Consider the following 27,368-nt stretch of genomic DNA (forward strand, 5'->3'; position numbering starts at 1 on the left):
CTGCAGCCATGAACTTCAAACTGAATGGCTTCAATATGTTCAAAGTCTTCAGAGACTTTCGCTTGCTGGTCAAGCAGGAACTGGCTTCAGGAGAATTGATGTGATGTTGTAAGTATTCTGCAAACGAATGCAGACTATGAGAACCAAGGGACTCTCCCACGGACATGTACCTGTGACAGCATTAGAGATGCGAGGGAAGGGGAAGAGGTCATATGCATTCTCAGAAGATTTTGAAGATAAATCAGTTGGAAGACATTGACCTCATGATGCAAAGACATTCACTTATATGTGGTGAGTTGGTTCCAGATTTGTACCAATCCGTGAATAAGTACAAGTGAGGAATCAAACTAGATAGGAAATCTAAGTGAATATACTAGGCATTATGAGATGCAGACAGAATGGATCTAACATTGAGTGGGTAGAAACCACTTTCAGTAAGTAGGATGAATCTATGAAGATCAAAAAGGTGGTAAAAATAGAGTTATAATTACCGCACGAAGAACTGCTAGATGGGAAGAATATGAGACCGAGCAGTTCAGCCCACCGTGCCCTAACTTGGCAACGGAGGACACCTACGGCGACGGCGGAGAGGACGATGTCCGCGGCCGGTGTGAGGACGGCGTCGGAGAAGTCGTGGCAGCTAAGCGCTTCGTCACCGGCGTTGTCGAGAGCTAGCGGTGGCGCTAGGGTTTTGACAAGGTGGAGAGGTGGAAGAAGGATTTCTTTACCGCAGGGGACAAGTATTTATAAGTAGGTGAGCGGCACAGCACAATTACGCAGGTGCCCCTGTCTGTTCACATCCGTGGGACACATGGCAAGCATGCAACATACTCAGAGTTGTCCCGCGTTCCCATGCCCGCCAGGCATGTCGAAGAGTTGTTCCGACTTCTTCGGATTTCAACAATAAATATAAGTCATTTAAAACAAATTTAATGTTTGTCTCTTTGCCTTCTGCTGACTAGGACGCAGAGAAGACATTCGACAGTTTCAATAGAATGCATATGATTTGGACAGATAGAGTTTGAGATAGAAAGCATAGAGAGGTTAGGGTCCGATCACATTCACTTAGTTCAAAAGATTCAACTTGAAGACATAGCTATAAGTGAATGCTGTAGAGGACAGAACACTAGTATATATATATATATATATATATATATATATATATATATATATGCAATCAAATCACCATAGCACAGAAAATCATGAAGATAAATTGAAACTGAAGACAAACCAAATGCAAAGTCTTTGCAAAAGTAACGCCATGAGTTAAACACTTCAAACAGAGAAATTTGGTGGTGGCGTTACCCACCATATAGGAAGTATTAGACCCAGACACGGCGCACAATTATCGTGGCGCTCCGAAGTCAAATTCCATGTTAATGTATTCACACTCAGAGTGTAAGTCTTCATTGATTGAAGATATACATTACTTTGTGTGGTGCACATCTAAGTCATCAACATGCATAAGTGTTAGGATGTGTGCCTGATCACAGGACATTAGAGGATTCCAAGATATTTAGCTCACACCGTAACTTGCAAAACCATTTCTCATCCAAGGGCTTTGCGAAGATATCTGCAAGTTGTTCTTCAGTGTTGATGTGAATGATATCGATATCTTTCTTCATGACATGATCTCTGAGAAAGTGATGACGAATTTCAATGTGCTTTGTCTTCGAGTGTTGGACTGGATTGTTGGCTATCTTGATGGCACTCTCCTTGTCGCAGAAGAGAGGTACTTGTTTCAGGTTGATTCCATAGTCCTTGAGAGTTTGCTTCATCCATAGAATCTGAGCACAACAGGATCCAGCAACAATGTATTCAGATTCAGCAGTTGAGAGTGATACACAATTCTGCTTCTTTGAAGACCAATAGACAAGTGATCGACCAAGAAAATGACATATGCCTGATGTAGACTTGCAATCCACCTTGTCACCAGCATAATCAGCATATGAGAATCCAACCAAATCAAATTTTGAGCCCTTGGGATACCATAATCCGAGTGTTGGGGTGTAAGGCAAATATCGAAGAATACGCTTCACAGCTAAGTGATGCGATTCCTTTGGTGCCGCTTGGAATCGAGCACACATGCAAACACTAAGCATAATATCTGGCCTAGATGCACATAGATAAAGTAAAGAATCAATCATGGAGCGGTATACCTTTTGATCGAACTCTTTACCATTTTCGTCAGGACCAAGGTGGTGTTTGGCTGGCATTGGCGCCGTATAACCTTTACAGTCTTCCATTCCAAACTTCTTCAGGCAGTCTTTGAGATATTTTTCTTGAGATATGAAGATGCCATTGCTTTGCTAACGAATTTGAAGACCAAGGAAGAACTTCAGTTCTCCCATCATGGACATCTGATATTGCTCTTGCATCATGTATCCAAACTCATCACTATACTTCTGGTTGGTGCAGCCGAAGATAATGTCATCCACATATATTTGGCACACAAACAGTTCGCCATCATATGTCTTTGTGAAGAGTGTGGGATCAAGGGATCTTGGTTTGAAGCCTTTGCTCTTTAGGAAGTCTTTGATTGTATCATACCATGCGTGAGGAGCTTGTTTGAGGCCATACAGTGCTTTGTTTAGCTTGTACACCATATCAGGATGTTTTGGATCTTCAAAGCCAGGTGGTTGAGCGACATATACTTCTTCTTCAATCTTGCCATTGAGAAATGCACTCTTCACATCCATTTGATACAGCAAGATGTTGTGATGATTAGCATAGGCTAGCAGTATGCGAATAGCTTCAAGCCTAGCAACAGGAGCAAATGGTTCATCGAAGTCAATTCCTTCAACTTGAGTATATCCTTGAGCCACACGACGTGCTTTGTTTCTGACGACTTGACCATGCTCATCTTGTTTGTTCCGATATATCCATTTTGTGCCAATAATGTTATGCTTGCGAGGGTCAGGGCGCTTGACAAGTTCCCAAACATTATTCAGCTTGAACTGTTGAAGTTCTTCTTGCATGGCTTGAATCCATTCAGGTTCCAAAAAGGCTTCAGCAACTTTCTTGGGTTCAGACATTGATACAAATGAAAAATGCCCACAGAAATTTGCTAACTGTGTTGCTCTTGATCGAGTAAGCGGACCAGGTGCGTTGATGCTATCAATTATCTTCTCAATTTGTACTTCATTTGCAACACGAGGATGAACTGGATGAAGACCTTGCTCATGCTGATCATTGTCATCATTTGGAGGATTGTCTTCGGTCTGAGCATTGTCTTCAGGTTGGTTTGGTGCAGAAATGATAAGTTCCTCTTCAGGATGTGCTTCAGAGGGCATGATTTCACTAGTTCCCATCAGCTTGATAGATTCACTGGAAGGAGCTTCATCTAGTGTGCTTGGCAGGAGCTCTCGTTGTGAACCATTGGTTTCATCAAATTGCACATCCACTGTTTCAACAATTTTGTAGTGGAAGAGGTTGAAGACTCTGTAGGAGTGCAAATCCTTTCCATAGCCAAGCATGAAGCCTTCGTGAGCTTTGGGTTCAAATTTTGACTTGTGATGGGGATCCTTGATCCAGCACCTAGCACCAAAGACTCTGAAGTAGCTGACATTTGGCTTCTTGCCAGTAAGGAGCTCATAGGATGTTTTGCCCAGAAGCTTGTGGATGTAAACACGGTTGATAATGTGACATGCAGTATCAATAGCTTCAGGCCAGAACTTTCTTGGTGTCTTGTACTCGTCGAGCATTGTTCGAGCCATCTCAATGAGGGTTCTATTCTTGCACTCAACAATGCCATTTTGCTGAGGTGTGCAAGGAGTAGAAAATTCATGAGTGATTCCCATTGTATCCAGATAAAGATCAAGGCCGGTGTTCTTGAATTCAGTGCCGTTATCACTTCTGATATGCTTGATCTTGACGCCATAATTGTTCATTGCTCGATTGGCGAATCATCTGAAGACATCTTGTACTTCAGTCTTGTAGAGAATTATGTGCACCCATGTATATCTTGAGTAGTCATCAACAATGACGAAGCCATAGAGACACACCATTGTTATGAGGGTGTAGTAGTGAGTAGGGCCAAATAAGTCCATGTGCAACAGCTCAAAGGGTTGAGATGTCGTCATGATTGTCTTCGAGGGGTGCTTGGCCCTCGTCATCTTCCCAGCTTCTCAAGCACCACACAAATGATCTTTCTTGAACTTGACACCTTCGATGCCTATGACATGCTTCTTCTTGACGAGTGTGTGCAAGTTCCTCATGCCAGCATGCCCCAGCCTTCGATGCCAGAGCCAGCATTCTGAAGCTTTTGCAAGAAGACATACGGCAAGTTGTGGACCTGCTAAGAAATCTAAAATGTATAGATCACCTTTCCTATACCCTTCAAAGACTAGAGACTTGTCAGATTCCATTAGTACAAGGCAACGATATTTTCCAAATATCACAATCATGTTTAAGTCACAAAGCATTGAGACAGACATTAAGTTGAATCCAAGGGATTCAACAAGCATCACTTTATCCATGTGTTGATCCCTTGAGATTGCAACTCTACCTAGACCCAATACCTTGCCTTTACCAGTGTCAGCAAATGTGATTTGACTCTTGTTGGATGGACGTAAGGTTGAGTCCATGAGAAGACTTCGATCACCAGTCATATGATTAGTGCATCCACTATCAATAATCCATTCTGAAGCTTTTGGTGACATGCCCTACAGTGCAGTTAGGAGGATAGGCTTCACAATGTATGTTGTGAAGCATAAGCATTTGATGCACACTAGGATTATCACAGCTTAGATCAAAGTTAGCAAATAGTATGACAGGTAAGCGATTCATATGTGGAATACATAGTAAGTCATTTTATCATGCGTCCCTTTGTGTTTTAGGTCCCCAGCAATAATATCGGACGCCTTTGATTGCTGGCTGGAGACCATGTTCTGCAAAAGAGAGTTAGTTCTTCTTCACCACCCACATCTTTAGGGGTGGCTTAGAAGCAATGAGTCTAAGTGCAGCATCTGAGAATTTCGGCTTTGGAGCCCTAGCAAATAGCCTTGCAGGAGATGAATGATACTCATATGAATAAGCAGAAAAGTTCTTAGTATTGTGAACATAGCGGTTTGAAGACACACTCTCATATTCATAAGTTTGAGTGTGATTTCCCTGCAAAACATTGGCGTTAGGGTGACTCAGGTGAGTCCTGTTTCCGTATGAAGCCGTTGGACCATGTGACGCCTTTGGTCTGGGGTTTTTCTTCTTCCCTGGTGGTGTCATGACAACATTCACAGGAAGATTCTCAAGACAGCCTTTGGGAACGCATATCTTCTTCATTGGCGGTCCATTCCTGCAGTTAGTACCAATATACCTGGCAAACACTTCACCATTCTGATTTTTGAACAGTTTATAGTTTGCATCAAAGGATTCATCAATGATAATCGGATTAGCGCAGGTAAAGCCAGATAAAGTGGATGGGTCTACTGAAGGTTCCTTTGCAGCAACCCATGTGGTTTTGGGATACTGCTCAGGCTTCCAGTAGGAACCATCAACATTCATTTTCCTCTCGAACCCAACACCCTCTTTCCTAGGGTTTCGGTTCAAAATCTGCTTTTTGAGGACATCACAAAGTGTCTGATGCCCTTTCAGACTTTTATACATCCCTGTTTCAAGCAATGTCTTCAACCTAGCATTTTCATCAGCAATAGTAGTGGTATCCTCCGCAGAGGGGTTAGTAACCTCATCAGTAGTTGAAGACAATGAAACAGCAGCAGTAGTGGAACATTCAGCAACAGATGTAGCGTTATCACGCTCAATGCATTTTAGACATGGTGGTTCAAATCCATCCTGAGCGGGACTGATCTGTTGAGCGTGAAGTGACTCATTCTCTTTTTGAAGATCTTCATGAGTCGCTTTCAATTTCTCAAGCTCTTGCTTCCTTTGAAGATAATCATAGGAGAGCTTTTCATATGTGGTTGAGAGCATCTCATGAAGACTTTCAAGTTCTTGGTACTTAGCATGAAGATTTTTTATGTCTTCTACTAAGGACTATGAACGTGTCATTTCCGTGTCCAACAGGTCATCGCTTTTATCTAACAGTTTTTGAGTATGTTCCATAGCCCTTTGTTGTTCAGTAGCAATTTTAGCAAGTGTTTTGTAGCTGGGTTTGGATTCACAATCAGAGTCATCTTCACTTGATGTTTGAAAGTAAGCATCGCGTGATTTTACCTTGGCACCACGTGCCATGAAGCGGTAGGTGGGAGCAGGATCGTCCATGTCATCAGCTTCAGTGTTGGTGTGGAAGTCATTGCCTTCAGTGTTGAAGATGGACTTGGCAACATAGGCTGTGGCTAGAGCCAGACTTGCAACGCCAGGGTCGGACTCCTCTCCAGATTCCACCTCCGCCTCCTCAGAAGCAGACTCCTCCTCTGAATCCATTTCCTTGCCAACAAAGGCACGAGCCTTGCCAGATGAGCTCTTCTTATGAGATGAAGACTTTGATGTGGACTTGGAAGAAGACTTTGATGATTTCTTCTTCTTCTTGTCATCAGAGTCATATTCCTTGCTCTTCTTCTTCTTCTCGTTGTCCCACTGAGGACACTCAGAGATGTAGTGCCCAGACTTCTTACACTTGTGACATGTTCTCTTCTTGTTGTCTTGAGTGGAAGCTTCATCATTTCTTGAACTGGATCGTGAAGACTTTCTGAAGCCCTTCTTCTTGGTGAATTTCTGGAACTTCTTCACAAGCATAGCAAGCTCCCTTCCAATGTCTTCAGGATCATCAGAACCGCAGTCAGATTCTTCTTCTTCAGATGATGAAACAACTTTTGCCTTCAAAGCACGAGCTCGGCCATAGTTGGGGCCATAGATATCTCTTTTCTCAGAAAGCTGGAACTCATGTGTGTTGAGCCTCTCAAGTATATCAGACGGATCGAGAGTCTTGAAGTCAGGACGTTCTTGTATCATGAGGGCAAGTGTGTCAAAGGAGCTGTCAAGGGATCTCAGCAGCGTCTTGACGATTTCATGCTTGGTGATCTCAGTGGCGCCGAGAGCCTGAAGCTCATTTGTGATGTCGGTGAGGCGATCAAACGTGAGCTGGACATTTTCATTGTCGTTTCTCTTGAAGCGGTTGAAGAGATTGCGAAGAATACTGATCCTCTGGTCTCTCTGTGTAGAGACGCCTTCATTGACCTTGGACAGCCAGTCCCAGACTAGCTTTGACGTTTCCAGAGCACTCACACGGCCATACTGTCCTTTTGTCAGATGACCACAGATGATGTTCTTTGCAGTCGAGTCCACTTGAATGAACTTCTTGACATCAGTAGGGGTGACACCTTCACCAGTTTTGGGAACGCCATTCTTGACGACATACCAGAGGTCGACATCAATGGCTTCAAGATGCATGCGCATCTTATTCTTCCAGTAGGGATATTCAGTTCCATCGAACACGGGACAGGTAGCGGAGACTTTGATTATCCCTGCAGTCGACATAGCTAAACTCCAGGTGGTTAAACCGAATCACACAGAACAAGGGAGTACCTTGCTCTGATACCAATTGAAAGTGCTAGTATCGACTAGAGGGGGGTGAATAGGCGATTTTTATGAAAGTCTTCAAAACTTAGAAGTTTCGAAGACGAACAACAGGAATGACCTAGTTGATATGCAGCGGAAGATAAACTACCATAAGCAAGCCATAGTCAAATATGCAATGATGTGAAAGTACAGGACTAATAGCAGCTAAGTAGTAAGGATCAGGATGGAAGATAGTGTGAAGCCAATCAACAGTAGTAGTCAAGCAATGAAGTCAAACAGATACACAGATAGGCAGTGACTTCATGAAGACAAACTTAAGTAAAGGATGGAAAGGGATAGAACCAGTCGCTTGTTGAAGACACAGGATTTGTTGGACCAGTTCCAGTTGCTGTGACAACTATACGTCTGGTTAGGGAGGCTGAGATTCAACTCAGAAGACCGTGTCTTCACCTTATTCCCCTTGAGCTAAGGACACTTAGTCCTCGCCCAATCACTCTGGTAAGTCTTCAAGGTAGACTTCCGAACCTTCCCAGACTTCGTTCACCCGGCAATCCACAATGACTCTTGGATGCTCAGAACGCGACGCCTAACCGGCTGGAGGATACACAGTCCTCAAGTGTAATAAGTCTTCAGGTCACACAGACAGAAAGACTTCAGTGATGCCTAACACTCTTTGGCTCTGGGTGTTTGGGCTTTGTCCTCGCAAGAATTTCTCTCTCTCAAATGCTTCAAGGTGGGTTGCTCTCAAACGACAAAAGCCGTGCACTAACTCTGAGCAGCCACCAATTTATGGTGTAGGGGGTGGGCTATTTATAGCCACAAGGCAACCCGACCTGATTTGTCTGAAATGACCCTGGGTCACTAAGGAACTGACACGTGTTCCAACGGTCAGATTTCAACCACACGCGGCAACTTTACTTGGGCTACAAGCAAAGCTGACTCATCCAGCTCTAGATAAGATTTGCTCTCATTGTCTTCGCTCGAAGACATAGGATTTGGGTTGAGCATCACTTCAGTCACTCTGACTTAGTTCACTTGGACCCCACTTAACAATACGGTGGTTCCTATGACTCAACAAAGAAGAAAAGGAAACAACGAAACCACACAGTCTTCGCTCTCCATAGTCTTCACGCAATGTCTTCTCATGTCATAGTGTTCAATATGAATATCTTCTCATGCCACCATTGTCTTCAATGTCTTCATACATTTTTAGGGGTCATCTCCGGTAGGTAAACCGAATCAATGAGGGACACTACCTACGTTATCCTGCAATTCTCACAAACGCATTAGTCCCTCAACCAACTTTGTCGTCAATACTCCAAAACCAACTAGGGGTGGCACTAGATGCACTTACAGATATTCACGTGATCTACTTGATGTATGTTTTGGTGATCGACTTGCGGGTTCAATGAACTTATGCATAGGGGTTGGCACACGTTTTCGTCTTGACTCTCCGGTAGAATCTTTGGGGCACTCTTTGAAGTTCTTTGTGTTGGTTGAATAGATGAATCTGAGATTGTGTGATGCATATCGTATAATCATGCCCACGGATACTTGAGGTGACACTGAAGTATCTAGGTGACATTAGGGTTTTGGTTGATTTGTGTCTTAAGGTGTTATTCTAGTACGAACTCTATGATAGATCGAACGGAAAGAATAGATTCATGTTATTTTACTACGGACACTTGAATAGATCTATCAGAAAGGATAACTTTAAGGTGGTTTCGTACCCTACAATAATCTCTTCGTTTGTTCTCCGCTATTAGTGACTTTGGAGTGACTCTTTGTTGCATGTTGAGGGATAGTTATATGATCCGGTTATGTTATTATTGTTGAGATAACTTGCACTAGTGAAAGTATGAACCTTAGGCCTTGTTTCCTAGCATTGCAATACCGTTTGTGCTCACTTTTATCATTAGTTACCTTTCTGTTTTTATAATTTCATATTACAAAAACCTATATCTACCATCCATATTGCACTTGTATCACCATCTCTTCGCCAAACTAGTGCACCTATACAATTTACCATTGTATTGGGTGTGTTGGGGGCACAAGAGACTCTTTGTTATTTGGTTGCAGGGTTGTTTGAGAGAGACCATCTTCATCCTACGCCTCCCACGGATTGATCAACCTTAGGTCATCCACTTGAGGGAAATTTGCTACTGTCCTACAAACCTCTGCACTTGGAGGCCCAACAACGTCTACAAGAAGAAGGTTGCGTAGTAGACATCAGTCTCCCACTTGCACTAGAGTCAATAATCTAGATTACATAGTAATGATTCTAACACCCATGGAGCTGTGGTGCTGATCATGTTTTGCTCGTGGAAGAGGCTTAGTCAATGGGTCTGCAACATTCAAATCTGTATGTATCTTGCAAATCTCTATGTCCCCCTCCGACACTTGATGACAGATGGAATTGAAGTGTCTCTTGATGTGCTTGGTTCTCTTGTGAAATCTGGATTCCTTTGCCGAGGCAATTGCACCAGTATTGTCACAAAAGATTTTCATTGGACCCGATGCATTAGGTATGACACCTAGATCAGATATGAACTCCTTCATCCAGACTCCTTCATTTGCTGCTTCCATAGCAGCAATGTACTCCGCTTCAAATGTAGATCCCACCACGACGCACTGCTTGGAACTGCACCAACTGACAGCTCCTCCATTCAATAAAAATACGTATCCAGTTTGCGACTTAGAGTCATTCGGATCAATGTCAAAGCTTGCATGGACGTAACCGTTTACGATGAGCTCTTTTTCACCTTCATAAACGCGAAACATATCCTTAGTCCTTTTCAGGTATTTCAGGATGTTCTTGACCGCTGTCTAGTGCTCCACTCCAGGATTACTTTGGTACCTCCCTGTTATGCTTATAGCAAGGCACACATCAGGTCTGGTACACAGCACTGCATACATGATAGAACTTATGGCTGAAGCATAGGGAATGACTTTCATTTCTCTCTATCTTCTGCAGTGGTCGAGCAATGAGTCTGACTGAATTTCACACCTTGTAACACAGGCAAGAACCCTTTCTTTGACTGATCCATTTTGAACTTCTTCAAAACTTTATCAAGGTATGTGCTTTGTGAAAGTCCAACTAAGCGTCTTGATCTATCTCTATAGATCTTGATGCCCAATATGTAAGCAGCTTCACCGAGGTCTTTCATGGAAAACTCTTATTCAGGTATCCCTTTATGCTATCCAGAAATTCTATATCATTTCCAATCAACAATATGTCATCCACATATAATATTAGAAATGCTACAGAGCTGCCACTCCCTTTCTTGTAAATACAGGCTTCTCCAAAAGTCTGTATAAAACCATATGCTTTGATCACACTATCAAAGCGTTTATTCCAACTCCGAGAGGCTTGCACCAGTCCATAAATGGATCGCTGGAGCTTGCACACTTTGTTAGCACCCTTTGGATCGACAAAACCTTCTGGTTGCATCATATACAACTCTTCTTCCATAAATCCATTTAGGAATGCAGTTTTGACATCGATCTGCCAAAATTTATAATCATAAAATGCAGCAATTGCTAACATGATTTGGACAGACTTAAGCATTGCTACAGGTGAGAAAGTCTCATCGTAGTCAACTCCTTGAACTTGTCGAAAACCTTTCCAACAAGTCAAGCTTTGTAGACAGTAACATTATCGTCTACGTCGGTCTTCTTCTTGAAGATCCATTTATTTTCTATGGCTTGCGATCATTGGGCAAGTCCACCAAAGTCCACACTTTGTTCTCATACATGGATCCCATCTCAGATTTCATGGCCTCAAGCCATTTCGCGGAATCTGGGCTCATCATCGCTTCCTCATAGTTCATAGGTTCACCATGGTCTAGTAACATGACTTCCAGAATAGGATTACCGTACCACTCTCGTGCGGATCTCACTCTAGAAGACCTACGAGGTTCGGTAGTAACTTGATCTGAAGTTTCATGATCACCATCATTAACTTCCTCACTAATTGGTGTAGGAATCACTAGAACTGATTTTTGTGATGAACTACTTTCCAATAAGGGAGAAGGTACAATTACCTCATCAAGTTCTACTTTCCTCCCACTCACTTCTTTTGAGAGAAACTCCTTCTCTAGAAAGGATTCATTCTTAGCAACAAAAATTTTGCCTGAGGATCCGTGATAGAAGGTGTACCCAACAGTTTCCTTTGGGTATCCTATGAAGACGCACTTCTCCGATTTTGGTTCAAGCTTAACAGGTTGAAGCTTTTTTCACATAAGCATCGCAGCCCCAAACTTTAAGAAACGACGACTTTGGTTTCTTGCCAAATCACAGTTCATAAGGCGTCGTCTCAACAGATTTTGATGGTGCCCTATTTAAAGTGAATGCAGCCGTCTCTAAAGCATAACCCCAAAACAATAGCAGTAAATCAGTAAGAGACATCATAGATCGCACCATATCTAATAAAGTACGGTTACGATGTTCGGACACACCATTTTGTTGTGGTGTCCCAGGTGGCGTTAGTTGTGAAACTATCCCATGTTGTCTCAAATGAAGACCTAACTCGTAACTCAAATATTCACCTCCACGATCAGATCGTAGAAACTTTATTTTCTTGTTACGATGATTTTCCACTTCACTCTGAAATTCTTTGAACTTTTCAAATGTTTCAGACTTATGCTTCATTAAATAGATATAACCATATCTGCTCAAATCATCTGTGAAGGTAAGAAAATAACAAAACCCGCCACGAGCCTCAACACTCATTGGACCGCATACATCAATATGTATTATTTCCAATAAGTTAGTAGCTCATTCCATTGTTCTAGAGAATGGAGTTTTAGTCCTCTTGCCCATGAGGCACGGTTCGCAAGCACCAAGTGATTCATAATCAAGTGATTCCAAAAGTCCATCAGCATGGAGTTTCTTCATGCGCTTTACACCGATATGACTCAAACGGTAGTGCCACAAATAAGTTGCACTATCATTATCAACTTTGCATCTTTTGGCTTCAATATTATGAATATGTGTACCATCGCGATCGAGATTCAACAAAAATAGACCACTCAGCATGGGTGCATGACCATAAAAGATATTACTCATATAAATAGAACAACCATTATTCTCTGATTTAAATGAATAACCGTCTCGCATCAAACAAGATCCAGATATAATGTTCATGCTCAACGCTAGCACCAAATAACAATTATTTAGGTCTAAAACTAATCTCGAAGGTAGATGTAGAGGTAGCGTGCCAACGACGATCACATCGACCTTGGAACCATTTCCCACGCGCATCGTCACCTCTTCCTTAGCCAATCTTCGTTTAATCTGTAGCCCCTATTTCGAGTTCCAAATATGAGCAACAGAACTGGTATCAAATACCCAGGCGCTACTACGAGCATTAGTAAGGTACACATCAATAACATGTATATCAAATATACCTTTCACTTTTTCCATCCTTCTTATCCGCCAAATACTTGGGTCAGTTCCGCTTCCAGTGACCAGTCCCTTTGCAGTAGAAGCACTCAGTTTCAGGCTTAGGTCCAGACTTGGGTTTCTTCTCCTAAGCAGTAACTTTCTTGCCATTCTTCTTGAAGTTCCCCTTCTTCCATTTGCTCTTTTTCTTGAAACTAGTGGTCTTGTTGACCATCAACACTTGATGCTCCTTCTTGATTTCTACCTCTACATCCTTTAGCATCACAAAGGGCTCGGGAATAGTCTTGTTCATCCCTTGCATATTATAGTTCATCATGAAACCTTTATAGCTTGGTGGCAGTGATTGAAGAACTTTGTCAATGACACTATCATTAGGAAGATTAACTCCCAGCTGAGTCAAGTGCTTATGGTACCCAGACATTCTGAGTATGTATTACTGACAGAACTATTCTCCTCCATTTTGCAGCTGTAGAACTTCTTGGAGACTTCATATCTCTCAACTCGGGCATTTTATTGAAATATTAACTTCAACTCTTGAAACATCTCATATGCTCCATGACGTTCAAAACATCTTCGAAGTCCCAATTCTAAGGCGTAGAGCATGGCACACTGAACTATCAAGTAGTCATCAACACGCGTCTGCCAGGCATTCACAATGTCTTCAGTTGCTGGCGCGGGTGATACACCTAACGGTGCTCCCAGGACGTAATTCTTCTGTGTAGCAATGAGGATAATCCTCAAGTTATGGACCCATTCCATGTAGTTGCTACCATCATCTTTCAACTTAGCTTTCTCTAGGAACACATTAAAATTCAAAGGAACGGTAGGACGGGCCATTGATCTACAATAACATGGACATGCAAAATAACTATCAGGACTAAGTTCATGATAAATTTAAGTTCAATTAATCATATTACTTAAGAACTCCCACTTAGATAGACATCCCTCTAGTCATCTAAATGATCACGTGATCCAAATCAACTAAACCATATCCGATCATCACGTGAGATGGAGTAGTTTTTAATGGTGAACATCACTATGTTGATCATATCTACTATATGAGTCATGTTCGACCTTTTGGTCTCAGTGTTCCGAGGCCATATCTGCATATGCTAGGCTCGTCAAGTTTAACCCGAGTATTATGCGTGTGCAAAACTGGCTTGCACCCGTTGTATGTGAATGTAGAGCTTATCACACCCGATCATCACGTGGTGTCTCGGCACGACGAACTATAGCAACGATGCATACTCAGGGAGAACACTTATACCTCTAAATTTAGTAAGGGATCATCTTATAATGCTACCACCGTACTAAGCAAAATAAGATGCATAAAAGATAAACATCACATGCAATCAAAATATGTGACATGATATGGCCATTATCATCTTGTGCTCATAATCTCCATCACCAAAGCATCATCATGATCTCCATGATCACCAGCGCGACACCTTGATCTCCATCGTAGCATCGTTGTCGTCTCGCCGACTATTGTTACTACAACTATCGCTACCGCTTAGTGATAAAGTAAAACAATTACATGGTGATTGCATTGCATACAATAAAGCGACAACCATATGGCTCCTGCCAGTTGCCGATAACTTTGTTACAAAACATGATCATCTCATACAACAAATTATGTCACATCATGTCTTGACCATATCACATCACAGCAAGCCCTGCAAAAAAAGTTAGACGTCCTCTACTTTGTTGTTGAAAGTTTTACGTGGCTGCCACGAGCTTCTAGCAAGAACCGTTCTTACCTATGCATCAAAACCACAACGACTTTTTTGTCAAGTGTGTTGTTTTAACCTTCAACAAGGACCGTCCGTAGTCAAACTTGATTCAACAAAAGTTGGAGAAATAGACACCCGCCAGCCACCTTTGTGCAAAAGCACGTCAGTAGAACCAGTCTCATGAACGCGGTCATGTAATGTCGGTCCGGGCCGCTTCATCCAACAATACCGGCAAATCAAAGTAAGACGTTGGTGGTAAGAAGTATGACTATTATCGCCCACAACTCTTTGTGTTCTACTCGTGCATATAACATCTATGCATAGACCTGGCTCGGATGCCACTGTTGGGGAATGCGGTAATTTCAAAAAAAAAATCCTACAATCACGCAAGATCTATCTAGGTGATGCATAGCAACGAGAGGGGAGAGTGTGTCCATGTACCCACGCAGACCAAAAGCGGAAGCGTTTCAATAAAGCGGTTGATGTAGTCGAACGTCTTTGCGATCCAACTGATCCAAGTACCAAGCGTATGGAACCTCCGCGTTCAGCACACGTTCAGCTCGGTGACGTCCCTCATACTATTGATACATTTGAGGCTGAGGGAGAGTTTCGTCAGCACTACGGCGTGGCGACGGTGATGATGAAGTTACCGGTGTAGGGCTTCGCCTAAGCACTACGACAATATGGCCGAGGTGTGTCACTATGGAGGGGGCACCGAACATGGCTAAAAGATCAACTTGTGTGTTCTAGGGTGCCCCCTGCCCCCGTATATAAAGGAGCAAGGGGAGGCCGGCCGACCCACCTACGGCGCGCCCCACAAGGGGAGTCCTACTAGGACTACTAGTCCTAGTAGGATTCCACCAAGATGGAGAGAGGGAAAGGAAGGAGGGGGGAGGGAGAAGGAAAGGGGGGTGCCGCCCCCCTCCCCCTCCTAGTCCAAATCGGACACAAGGGGGAGGGGTGCGTGGCTTGCCCTGGCCGCCCCTCTCTCTCTCTCTCTCTCTCTCTCCACTAAGGCCCATGTGGCCCATTAGTTCACCCGGGGGGTTCCAGTAACCCTCCCGCACTCCGGTTTTATCCGAAACTTCTCCGGAACACTTCTGGTGTCCGAATATAGTCGTCCAATATATCAATATTTACGTCTCGACCATTTTGAGACTCCTCGCCATGTCCGTGATCTCATCCGGGACTCTGAAAAAACTTCGGTCATCAAAACACATAACTGATAATACAAATCGTCATCGTACATTAAGCGTGTGGACCCTACGGGTTCGAGAACTGTGTAGACATGACCGAGACACATCTCCTGTCAATAACCAATAGCAGAACCTGGATGCTCATATTGGATCCTACATATTCTACGAAGATCTTTATCGGTCAACCCGCATAACAACATACGATGTTCCCTTTGTCATCGATATGTTACTTGCCCGAGATTCGATCGTCGGTATCATCATACCTAGTTCAATCTTGTTACCAGCAAGTCTCTTTACTTGTTTCGCAATAGTTCATCCTGCAACTAACTCATTAGTCACAATGCTTGCAAGGCTTATAGTGATGAGCATTACCGAGAGGGCCCAGAGATACCTCTCCGAAACACGGAGTGACAAATCCTAATCTCGATCTACGCCAACCCAACAAACACCTTCGGAGATACCTATAGAGCATCTTTACAATCACCCATTTACGTTGTGACATTTGATAGCACACAAAATGTTCCTACGGTATTCGGGAGTTGCATAATCTCATAGTCTGAGGAACTTGTATAAGTCATGAAGAAAGCAGTAGCAATGAAACTGTAACGATCATAATGCTAAGCTAATGGATGGGTCATGTCCATCACATCACTCTCCTAATGATGTGATCCCGTTCATCAAATGACAACACATGTCTATGGTTAGGAAACATAACCATCTTTGATTAATGAGCTAGTTAAGTAGAGGCATACTAGGGACAATATGTTTTGTCTATGTATTCACACATGTACTAAGTTTCCGGTTAATACAATTCTAGCATGAATAATAAACATTTATCATGAAATAAGGACATAAATATTAACTTTATTATTGCCTCTAGGGCATATTTCCTTCAAAGGCATCAAGTAAAACAAAATGTTCTCTAAGTTCATTGGTAGAAAAATTGTTATGTTCAAATTGTGTAGTCATATAAGCCTTAGCACTTTTCTTGATTTATATCAAAATAAGGATAGGAAATACCACGATAATCCTCTTTAAACATGGTGGCCTAAGCAAACAAGAGATCTGACGAGAAAAAGGCAAACAAAAAAGAAGGTGAATAAAAAGGCAAACATTTTTGTGTTTTTTGTAAAAACGTTTTAGAAGTGAGGGAGATAAAAATGAGAGGAAAATGACAAATAAAGTAAATTGCAAGGAGATGAGATTTGTGATTGTGTACCTGATAGATCTAGACTTGATCGTCCCCGGCAATGTCGCTAGAAATTCTTCCTGATTGCTTGTATCTATGTTGGTATTTTTCCGAAGAGGAGAGGATGATGTAGCACAACAGTGGTAAGTATTTCCCTTAGTTATGAAACCAAGGTATCAATCTAGTAGGAGGATCCACTCAAACTATGTAAGCAGTACTTTCACACAAATAACAAAAGTTTGCAACCCAATGCGTAAGAGGGGTTGTCAATCCCTCCTCGGTATTGAGATAGATTAAATTGTATGAGATTGGATAAATAGATCTAACGTAAACACAAAATGAAAGAAGTAAATAAAAAGTGCAGCGAGGATTTTTTGGATTTTTTTGATTAATAGATCTGAAAATAATATGATAGGAAATAGACCCGGGGGGCATAGATTTCACTAGAGGCTTCTCTCAAGAAAATAGCATACGGTGGGTAAACAAATTACTGTTGGGCAATTGATAGAAGGGAAAATAATTATGACAATATTCAAGGCAATGATCGTGTATATAGGAATCACATACAATATTAGTAGACCAACTCCTACCTGCATCTACTACTATTACTCCACACATCAATCACTATCCATCATGCATCTAGTGTATTTAGTTCATGGAGAAACGGAGTAATGCAATAAGAACGATGACATGATGTAGACAAGATCTATTCATGTAGAAATACACCCCATCTTTTTATCCTTAATGGCAACGATACATGCATGTCTTGCTACCCCTTCTGTCACTAGATGAGGACACCGCAAGATCGAAGCCATCACAAAGCACCTCTTCCCATTGCAGGAAAAATCAATCTAGTTGGCCAAACCAAACCAAAGTTTCGGAGAAGAAATACGAGGCTATAATAATCATGCATAAGAGAGTTCAACATAGACTCAAATAATATTCATAGATAGATCTGATCATAAACTCGCAATTCATCGAATCCCGACAAACACACTACAAAAAGGAGTTACATCAAATAGATCTCCAAGAACATCAAGGAGAACAATGTATTGAAGATCAAAAACAGAGAAGAAGCCATCTAGCTACTACCTATGGACCCGTAGGTCTGTGGTAAACTACTCATGCATCATCGGAGGGGCAAGGGCATTGACGAAGAACCCCTCCGTGATCTTGACCCCTCCGGCAAGGTGCCGGAAAAGGCCTCTAGATTGGATCTCGTGGTTCTGGAACTTGCGGCGGTGGAAACTCTGATCTCTCTGCTCCCCTAGGGGTTTTGGGATTTTAGAGTATTTATAGAGCTCATAGGCGGCGGAGAGGGGGGCTGTTGGCCCCACTTCCCACTAGGGCGCGCCAGGGGCCTCTAGCACGCCCTAGTGCCTTGTGGGCCCCATGGGCTTCCCCTCGGGCACTTCCTTGGCTCCCAAGTTGTTTTCTGTCCAGAAAAAAATCACCAAAAAGTTTCGTGGCATTTGGACTTCGTTTGGTACTGATATTCTGCGAAGTAAAAACAAGCAAAAACCAGCAGCTGGCACTGGGCACTATTTCAATAGGTTAGTCCCAAAAAATGATGTAAAGTTTCTTTAAAATGAGTATTAAACATCCAAGATTGATAATATAACAGCATGGAACAACAAAAAATTATAGATACGTTGGAGACGTATCAACCATCACCATGATGATAGATGTTCTTATGTGTGAGTAGACCCCTAGTTCTCGGGGATATGGATGAACCTTGGTATGTGTAGGATCTGAGACGTTTATTATGGATATGAAATCCACTGTTAAATAATTAGTTTGATAACTTCGTGAATGTTGTGAAGGGGCCCCCAGTCAGCATTTGTGCCTTTATTGGCCACGAAGTATATCACTGTCTTTGCATAGGTTCAGGATCTGGATGTAATTCGAGGTGACAAATAAAGCCTACTGCTCCTTAAACTTTACAAGTAACCAGGGATTACGGAGAACCCTTAGTGAGGCCACGTCCACGGGGGAACCCTTAATTATCATGAGTTGTAACCCTCATGGGGGAGACTATGATGGTGGCGTGCATGGCACGAAGTCTACCATGAGTAGAACGTGTTCTGTACCCAGCTCCGCCGAGAATAATTGTCAATAGTGGCTCAAGTATACGCTCCATGATATGCTTATGCATAGTAGTACTAGAAACGTACCAATGGAGATTCCAGACTCCCTGGGAACGTCTTTAATTCTGTTGTTTCACCATTGTTCACCATCCTTGTCTTTAATTTACTTTTATGTTATTTAGTTGCAAGTCACCATTTTCCCAATCCTTATTTAAATCCATTCTCACTATGTTTCAAGTCTACAATTATCCGCAGGCACAAAGTTACATAATTCTCTACAAAGGACAAAAGCCTGATTCATGTGCTCCCTATGGGATCAATATTCTTACTTTGAAAAGGCTACAACTAAACCATGTGCACTTGCAGGATATCAATTATCATTCAGATACATCATGGGTTTTAGGCCAACAGACACCTTGAGGGCTACTGGCTATACATCTCGGCAGAGAATAAATTGCACCAATTTTAAAAAAACAGCAAAAAATCAGCCCAAGGCTGATGTGTTGCACCACCTCATAAGTAGTCCGGCATAATGCTCGGATCTGAGTGGCTGGCTCCCCATAGGACTTTCCCGACATTAAGCTCGGCTAACCTCCTTCAAGTTTTTTCAAGGCCGAGGTGGTCTATGACTCCTTGAATGAAGTTCGGCATTGGAGCTTGGCTGCAAAAAGACACCGCCGCACGAGAAATACTTGAAACCTGAGGTGTGATGTAAAAATAACAAGGCATTGACAAAGACCGAGAACTTTAAGGGGCTCCTCAGATACCCGATGTATGAACTCTTTGGATACACCTCGGCATTCTTCAAGATCGGAGATGGGAAGATTTGTTGAACCAACTTTGTAGACCGATGACTAAAGATGAAGAACAACTAAGAAAAACCAAGGAGCGTCTTCGACTGGAAGACCAGTTCAAGGGGCTATTGATGGAGTCATAGGCTAGGGGGTACTCACCACGTCATCTCCCAACCAGGTGGTTCAGGTCGAGGACCCCCATGGTAGTTCAGTAATGGGCTTCTTCGGGCAGCTCATGACGTATACAAGGGAGATTCCACAAGACTTGACATACAAGCCGAAGAATCTCCACCATTGTATTCAACTAGGACTCTTGTTATCCTAGGCCTTCGGTACATTATATATATTCCAGATCATTAGAATCATACACAAGAATCTCGTGGTAGGTACATGTACTCTATACTATCCCCCATGTGAATACAATTAAAAGCGGGACGTAGGGTATTATCTCTTCAAGAGAGCCCAACCTAGGGTAAATTCCTGTGTCCATGTTACCATCGCTTCAAGTGTAACGCCCCGGATTCGATGCACCAGGTGTCTGCCAGTTATTCATCGTCATTGCCATGTCTTCTTTACAGAGGTGCTTACCATGTATTTTTGTGATCAATGTGGTGACTAGCACAAGCATGCAAACTAGGCATCATGATATTGCTGATTTCAATCCCTGTTATGCTGTTATTTTGATGCCATGTAAACTTGATGCTACAGAGAGATCCATGCATATGTTGAGACACTTCAGTAAGGATGTTTTGAACATATGGTTATGATCTATCCATTCATGCCCCTGGTTGAAATTATGGAGTAGTCTAGCATGTCATTTTCGTGCTCTACTTTTGCTTCAAAATGTTTCCTGGCAGATTGTTTACATGTTATTCAATTTTGCCAAGATTGTTGTAGTTGATCCTTGCATGCTATGAACTTGTTCTTGCCTTAGATTGTTTCATAAACATGTTTTCTTGATGATGCTATGCTTATCTTGTCATGCAATGACTTGTGGTGAGTAAATCAAGCTTGTTAAGTAGTGTACTTGTTGCTGTTTTGCTAGGCTGAATTTGTTATTTGGTGATGCTATGTAAACATGTTGCTACTAATCATTCTAGGCATAATCTGGAGATGTCCACTAAATATGTTTTGTTCTACATGTCATGCTCTATCCATCCATGCCCCTGGTTGCAATTATAGCTTGCTGTAGCTTGTTCATATCTTGCTCCAAAGTTGCTTGATAATGTTGCTGTCAGCCTGTTAACATTAAGTTCAGTTGTTTCCATGATTGTTGCTAGTGATCCATGCACCCTATGAACTTGCTATTGCCATTCTTAGCTTCACAAACATGTCTTCTTACTGTTGGGTGCCTTGCCATGCCATGTATTGCTCTGTAGTGAGTGGTACAAGCTCATCTACATGCCTTCATAATTCTGTTCCTGCCATGTATGAATCTGTAATATAACTTGCCATGTTTACATGGGTGCCATCATATTTTCTGATCCTTTTTGGCTCATGGTCAGTAAGGGACTTTTGTTCTATGCAATTAGTAGGTTCATGCCATGCCTTTGTTTTCCATAATAAGTTCCTGTAACATGTTGTTTGATAGCTCTAAACATTGTAACCTGATGTTATTTTCTGCAAAGTCTGAACTGTTATTATTTGCAATCTTTCCATGTGTGTTTGAGCATGTTCTAGTGATTTCTGGAGATAGCTTAGTGTTCATGTTTTGTTGTGCTTTACCTTTACATCATGCCCATGTCTTTTGTTTTCTTGTTGAGGTCCTGTAGCATGTTGTTTTGATGCTTGCAATATGTCTAGTTGCTGTTTTGGACAGATTGTTGCTATAACTTGTATAGTGTGTGTATGTTGAACCGTTGCTCCGTTTAGTGTGCTTTATATGAAACTTGCTTAGAATTGCATGTAGTTTCATATTATCATGTTGCATCCTTGTTTTGAGGTGTTTTCTTGATGTTTGGGTGCATTTTGCATCAATGCCATGTTTAACTTGTTTTGCTCATATCTTCTAGGCCGTAGCTCTGAACTAAATGAACCTTATATGTAACTTGACTAGAATCTCATGTAGATCATCTTGGTTCATCTTAACTTGTTGTTTAACAACTTGAACATAAGGTTTATTTAGATCTGGACCAACTTCGAAATTTGCATATGAGGACTTACCGGAATTGTTATATGTTGCTTCCGGCCTCATTTAAACTTCCCTTAGTGTGTTGCTCTTGTTTGCATCATCTCTTGCCATGAGTAGCTTCATGTAGTTTTGTCATGCATCATGCTTGTTGTGCATCATGTCATGTTCATGTGTGGTGTGTTTACCTTGTTGTGTGCTTCTTTTCGATAGTTTCCGTTTTGTTGCGATCGTGAGGACTCGTTCGTCTACGCTTGGTTCGTCTTCGTGGCTTCATCTTCTTCATGGACTCGTTCTTCTTCCTTGCAGGATTTCAGGCAAGATGACCGCTACCCTGGATCTCACTACTATCATTGCTATGCTAGTTGTTTCGTTCTATCGCTATGCTGCGTTACCTATCACCTGTTTATCAAGCCATCCCAAATTTCCATGAACCTCTAACCTTTGACACCTTTCCTATGCAAACCGTTGCTTGGCTATGTTACCGCTTTGCTCAGCCCTCTTATAGCGTTGCTAGTTGCAGGTGAAGTTGAAGATTTCTCCATGGTGGACAGGATTTTGGTTGGGATATCACAATATCTCTTATATTATTAATGCATCTATATACTTGGTAAAGGGTGGAAGACTCGGCCTTATGCCTGGTGTTTTGTTCCACTCTTGCCGCCCTAGTTTCCGTCATACCGGTGTTATGTTCCCGGATTTTGCGTTTCTTACGCGGTCGGGTGATTTATGGGACCCCCTTGACAGTTCGCTTTGAATAAAACTCCTCCAGCAAGGCCCAACATTGATTTTACCATTTGCCTCACCTAGCCCTTTTTCCCTTGGGAGTCACGCTCTCGAGGGTCATCTTTATTTTACCCCCCCCCCCCCCGGGCCAGTGCTTGTCTAAGTGTTGGTCCAAACCGAGCGATGTCCGGCGCCCCCTGGGCAATCAGGGTCTATGCCAACCTGACGTCTTGCTCATCCGGTGTGCCCTGAGAATGAGATATGTGCAGCTCCTATCGGGATTTGTCGGCACAGCGGGAGGCTTTGCTGGTCTTGTTTTACCATTGTCAAAATGTCTTGTAAACCGGGATTCCGAGTTTGATCGGGTCTTCCTGGGAGAAGGTATATCCTTCGTTGATCGCGAGAGCTTATCATGGGCTAAGTTGGGACACCCCTGCAGGGTATAATCTTTCGAAAACTGTGCCTACGGTTATAGGCAGATGGGAATTTGTTAATGTCCGGTTGTAGATAACTTGACACCAGATCCGAATTAAAATGCATCAACCGCGTGTGTAGCCGTGATGGTCCCTTTTCGGCGGAGTCCGGGAAGTGAACACGGTTTCTGGGTTATGTTTGACGTAAGTAGGAGTTCAGGATCACTTCTTGATCATTACTAGTTGATGACCGTTCCTTTTGCTCTCTTCTCGCTCTTATTTGCGTATGTTAGCCACCATATCATGCTTAGTCGCTACTGCAACCTCACCACGTTACCCCTTCCTTTCCTATTAAGCTTTGCTAGTCTTGATACCCATGGTAATGGGATTGCTGAGTCCTCGTGGCTCACAGATTACTACAACAACAGTTGCAGATACAGGTTATGCGAATCATGACGCGAGAGCGATGTTTGCTAGTTTGGAGTGCTTCTTCTGCTTCTTCTTCGATCAGGGGATAGGTTCCAGGTCGGCAGCCTGGGCTAGCAGGGTGGATGTCGTTTGAGTTTCTGTTTGTGTTTCATCCGTAGTCGGATGATGCTCTTATGTATTGTGATGTTGTATTCATGTGGCATTGTTTGCCTCTTGTATGTATCCCCATCTATTATGTAATGTTGATGTAATGATATCCACCTTGCAAAAGCGTTTCAATATGCGGGTCTATCCTTGGTGGGACCTTCGAGTTCCTTTTGGATAGGGTCGCATATTGGGCGTGACACCAAGACACATAGCTTAGGACCCCTACCTCGAGATATGTCAGATTTAGCACCGACACCCACCCGGTCACTTTTCTTCCAGTCTGCCCCTGCTCCCCCATGCACTGCATCCACACCCACCTCATTCGGCACCATCATTGTAGCTCTCCAGCCGCCCTCAAGGCATTGTCAGACATCTGCAGCCCACACCCACGCACCTGCCTGCCTTGGACTACGAGTGACATCCACCCAGGATTCATCTATAGCAAGGTACCCTCCGCCTCGTCAAAGCCGTCCATGGTAGACACCATGCCCAATAGGTGTTCTATCAAATGCCATTGAGATTTTTTTTGAACTTCTTGTTGTTTTGTTTAGTAAGCATGATGATGAGATACTCAATGATGGAGGATTTGTTGTTGTGTGATATGTGGAAGGTCGTAAGTGTGAACTTTTTAGACATGAGGCAAGTTTGCTCAACCTTTTTGGCAAATGTGCATGCTTCGTTTCATGAGCAAAAGCATGATGGGCGCTATGACTTGCACGTGATCCATGATTGCAATGTGAAGTAGCTAGCCAATTGGTGGTACACAATCTTCAATTCTGTCATGAAGTTTTGTGGTGCGATTGCACAAATGGAGAGAAGATGGCCGTCGAGCCCGCAAACCATTGAGATTGTAAGTTTTGCTTTCATTGCTCTGCATGTTGGTCAATTCATCGTCTGGAAGCACGACAACGTCCCGTGGAGTTGCGACAAAGAGTAACCTCAAAGGTTCAATCGACCAACAATTCAAACAACAGAATGAATGGGACTTGCTAGCTTTGGAGGTGGCCGCGTCATCAGTTTCCTCTTCACTTGGAGCCTTGTCAACGTCCATGTCAGTCGCGGCAGAGGTTGGGCTGGAAAAGTTTACAATCCATTCGATCAGAACAAAAATATCAGTCAGCAAAAGAAAACACGGAAAGATCGAGCGCTCACCTAGAGGCAACAGGAACGTCCATCTTGATCTTAGGCAGGGTCTTCCGAGTCTTCGAGGGAGCGACCTTGGGCTGCTTGACAGTCTTCTCCGTCGGCTCCGGAGTCGACGTCCGAGTGCGTTCTTGCGCTAGGGTGCTTGGAGCCGCGGTCTTGCCATGCCCGCCCGCTGGATCATGGAGAAGCTTGGATCAGCGCTCTGAGCATGGTGGCGAGTCGACCACCTCATCATCGTCCAACTCGTCACTCTCCTCCTCGTCGTCATCCTCCGGAGACTGCCAATCGCTGCTCTCTTCCACATTGTCCTCCCCCTCCTGGTCCTGCTCCAGAGCTTGCTCACCGTTGGGCATAGAGTACATCTCAGTATAAATCTACAAGACAAAGAGTCAAACAAATTTCAGTCGGATTCAGAGACAGATGCAAGACATACAGGAAAACAGTCTGTAGCAAAGCTCAAACCCTGTCTGGCTGGTTGTTGTCACTGAATGGGTCGACTCTCCTGGCTCCACTGGGGTTGTCCTTGTTCCCTGTAATACTCTTCAACCACATAGCCACTGTCTTGGCCGAAACCTCCTCTGGATGGACCCAAGCGGTGTTGTTGGCGCCAAAGTACATCCACATCGAGTGGTCACGAGCCTGGAGCAGTTGGATGTGTCGACTAAGGAACACCTCCAATAGGTCCATGCCAGTGACACCCTGATTGATCAACTAAACCACCCTCTCGACTAACATGTCCGTTTCCATCCTCTCCGCGGCGGTCACTTTCAGTGAAGAAGGTTGTTGGACATGGTCTAAAGAAAAGGGGGAAGTCCAGTCGACTGACCTGGAGTCACAATGTCCTGGCAGTAGAACCAGGTCAACTGCTAGCCCCTGACCGACTCAGGAAGTGTCATCGAAGGGAAAGAACTCCTTTTCCTCTTCTGGATACCCAAACCCCCACACATCTGGATAACATGTGTTCTCTCATCACTCGTATTCGCTTTCTTCACCGACTGAGAGCGGATTGTGAAGATGTGCTTGAAGACACCCCAGCGCGGTCGACATCCCAAGAATTTTTTGCACATGGACACAAACGCAGCAAGGTATGTGATGGTGTTGGGAGAGAAGTGATAGAGTTGGGCTCCAAAAAAGTTCAGGAAACCACGGAAAAAGGGTGCAGAGGAAGCGAGAAGCCGCGGTCAACATGGCTGGCGAGCAGAACGCACTCACCATGTCATGGTTGAGGTTCCGTCTCCCCTTCCGGCAGCCTCGCAACCCCGTTGGCGATCAATCCGGACTCAGCCAGCTCCTCCAAATCTTCCGGCCGGAGCGAGGATCGGATCCAGTCGCCCTGGATCCAACCCGACGGCAGCACCGACCACGATGACGACCCTTAGTTCGTCTTCTTGCCTTCCGCCGCCCCCGTCGCCTTCTTCGCGCGTTCCAGCGCCGCCGTCTTGTCCTTCACCATGGTGGCGGAGCGGCAGCGTTGAGAGTGGAGGGGCGAGATGCGATGGAGAAGTAGAGGAGAAAGAAGGAGAATGGACACGCACAGTGCAGGCGTCTCGGCCTCGTCGCCTTTTAAGGGCCCGCCTCCGAGTGACTGACGCGTGGGCCCAGGCAATCCTGTCAAATCCCACAACAGTCGCGCGCTGAGTACGTGGCGAAAAAGGTGGTGCGGAGATCGAGACACCCCTGTCTATCCATCCTTCTTATTTCGGCATGCCCCGTCCCTCCCGCTTCCCCGAAAATTCGAATCCCGTGAGATCCGGGGTACGCTGTAACCAATCGCATCAAGGATTTCACATCAAAGACAACACTCGACGGGTAACAGCGTAAATCCACTCGGCAACTTCTGAATCGATCAAGGCGACTGAAGCGAAGCTGAAGTTCCAACACTAACTCCCAGTTCAAAATAGATGCCCGTGAAGCTCAAGAGTCGAAGCAAGGCTAAATTCAACTTCTTTCACTCGGACTTAATCCATTCGGGGGCTAATGACAAGGATATAGACCTAGGGTAGGGTCATAAGCCTGACCTATGCGCCCTACCCAAGGTCACTACCCTAGAAGCAAAGAAGCCCAAGAGACAACAAGGAGAGACCAATGGAGGTGTCGAGTGCAAACCACTCAGACAAATCAGTCACTCGGGTACCCCTCCCTCCCGATGTCACACGATCAGTCAACCACTCGACCATACAAGAAATCACTCGACCTATTGAAGACCAGGAGTCGACCAGAACATCAACGGTTAGGCATTCACTCCGTAGTCTTTAAGATCATTAATAGCACTTTATAGTTGGCGTTATCAGTAACGTCCCATCTTTATGTACATTGAACCCCTTGTAACGGAGGATGGCTGGGGTCCTGGCGCACTCTATATAAGCCACCCCCTCCTCTGGCACAAGGGTCCGCACCCCCTGTAACACACACACTCATATAATCCAGTCGACCGCCTCCGGGCACCGAGACGTAGGGCTTTTACCTCCTCCGAGAGGGGCCTGAACTCGTAAACACTTGCA

This window comes from Triticum aestivum, chromosome 4B (genome assembly GCF_018294505.1).
Source record: "Triticum aestivum cultivar Chinese Spring chromosome 4B, IWGSC CS RefSeq v2.1, whole genome shotgun sequence".
Taxonomy (NCBI): domain Eukaryota; kingdom Viridiplantae; phylum Streptophyta; class Magnoliopsida; order Poales; family Poaceae; genus Triticum; species Triticum aestivum.